The sequence below is a fragment of the Echinops telfairi genome, unplaced genomic scaffold (assembly GCF_000313985.2).
Source record: "Echinops telfairi isolate 266 unplaced genomic scaffold, ASM31398v2 ScPeMD7_23;HRSCAF=83, whole genome shotgun sequence".
Classification (NCBI taxonomy): Eukaryota; Metazoa; Chordata; class Mammalia; order Afrosoricida; family Tenrecidae; genus Echinops; species Echinops telfairi.
Genome location: NW_022103920.1, coordinates 21,020,911 through 21,023,139, shown reverse-complemented (window position 1 = coordinate 21,023,139; position 2,229 = coordinate 21,020,911).

The window sequence follows — 2,229 nt, the reverse complement described above, 5'->3', positions numbered from 1 at the left end:
TAAGAGCCCCCAATAAAATGATATTTTAATTTAAAAAAAAGTTACAGTATCCAGAATTCTCTTGTCCTATAGGGTCACTATGAGTAAGCACCGACTGAATGGCAGTGATGTGGTAGTTACTCAATCTGGTGTCAATTTGAGGATTCAGAGTGAAGGGGTGGCACAGTCTAGCTTGTCAATCAGGTCAGCCAATGAGGTCCCTGTGTGGGCATGGCCTTCTCCTGAGGATTCTGGGAACTCCGTTATTCCTCCTTGAAGGTCGGAGACACACTCTCTCTCTGCTGACTCCCTAGGAGACACTGAAGTTGACAAGACACATGGAACTGTGCTAGTGCCTTGAGCTGGAGCACCCACATGGAGACCCCGGCCAGCACTGAGATGCTTATCACGCCACTGGATCCACAAGACTTCCCACCCACTGGCCTGTGATCTTCCTGCATTCAGCATCTTTGCATGTGTTTTCTGAATCTGAAGAGGACTTTATAGATTGGTATCAGATATATGGACTAATATGTCCAGGACTGGGCTGGGATGTTTTCTCCATATTGAATTGCTCTTGTATATAAACCTCTTTCTTATACACATGAGTGTCTGAATTTGTTTCTCTAGTCGACCAAGACTAGCATGAGTGAGTTTGTTTATTTTGCTTTTGTACTGTTGTTCAGAAGGTACTACCTAATTCTGTTGCCAGGAAAAAAGAGTGGAGTCTTACGATTTTAATCAATTTTCCACACTTCCATCATAATTTCAGCTTCCTCTCAGCTCCCACTCCTAGAGGTCTGCAGTTAACTGACCAAGTACTTTAGGCAGAGAGAGGCAGAGGTATGGTGAATGACATCTTTGCAGTCATTTCCCCATTTTTCTCTAAGGCCACACCAAAGATGAATGAGGACATCTCTGATGAATGAGGATGGAGGGATTAGGGGACAGGGCAGCCAAGTTCTTGTCCTGAGTGGTGATGGAACAGGTATGAACTGGCTACTTCTCTGACCAAGAGACTTTCAAACCTGGTTCTTTCTCTGGACCTCGTTTCAGCTCCTGGCCACATTTCCCTTGGGCCCTAGGCTTTCTATTCCAGTAAAGAGTTCCAGTTTGGGTCCGGGCCCTTCTACCCTGTCCTATGCTCCATGTCAGTGAGTTTGGTTTATATTACCGTATGTACTTGTGTATAAGCCAAGTTTCTCAGCACACTTATGCAGTTTTTGTGCTAAAATTAGGTGCCTCAGCTGATATTTGGGTCAGTTTATACTCGAGTATATACGGTATTATTATTTTGAATGTAGTAATGTGGTTTAGGTGAATGCTTATGAAGCAGATTAGCTTTCTTTGCAAACAATTTGTGCATAAATCATTTTGTGATATTGTTGGCAATTCTCTTACAATGTTAGCACGCTCCCATGTCTACTTCCACTCCCCTGATTTTCCTGCCCCTTCGAACCTTGTAGATATTGTTGGGCAAATGCTCCCCTCTTGGTCCCTTATAGTAGATTGTTCTGAGCAGCATTCTTCTCAGGAGTGCTATTGTCATTTTACAGGCCTATCTATTGCTTGGCTGTATGGGGGATCCAAGAGTGTGTTCAGTTCTAAGTTTGAAGAGTGCCTAATGGCCATTGTCTCAAGGGTTTTGTGCATCTCTATCCCACCAGTAAGTTTGGTCTTTTTGATGAATTTGAATTTTATTCTACATTCTTTTTCTCTTGGTTCATTCCCTTTATTGCTAAGGTGAGATGGTATCTCATCATAGTTTTGAAGAACTAGTGCCCTGGTGGCATAGTGGTTAGTTTTGGGGCTGCTAACTGCAAGGTTGGCAATTCAAAACCACCAGCAGTGTCTGGGGAGAAAGATGAGGCTTTCTATTCCCATAAGAGTTACAGTCTCTGAAACCCGCAGAGGCAGGACGACCCTGTTCTATCAGGCCACGATGACTTAGCATTGACTCTATGACAGCAAGCATGTTAAGAATGTGAGCATCTCTTTATGTGTTTGTTACTACCTGCATGTCCTCTTCAGTTGAAGTGCCTGTATATGTCCTTTGCCCATTTATAAAACCTGGATCTGTGGGCCATCAACAATGGAGTTGGGCTTTGGTTGTAGAGGTGTTGAAGATGATAACTTTATAAGATGTCATTCCCCAGTTATTTTCCTTGTAGGCTCCCTTCCTACTCTTTTAATAACATATTTTGAAGAGCTGACATATTTACTTTTTGCTTTAACTAATTTGTGTTTTAT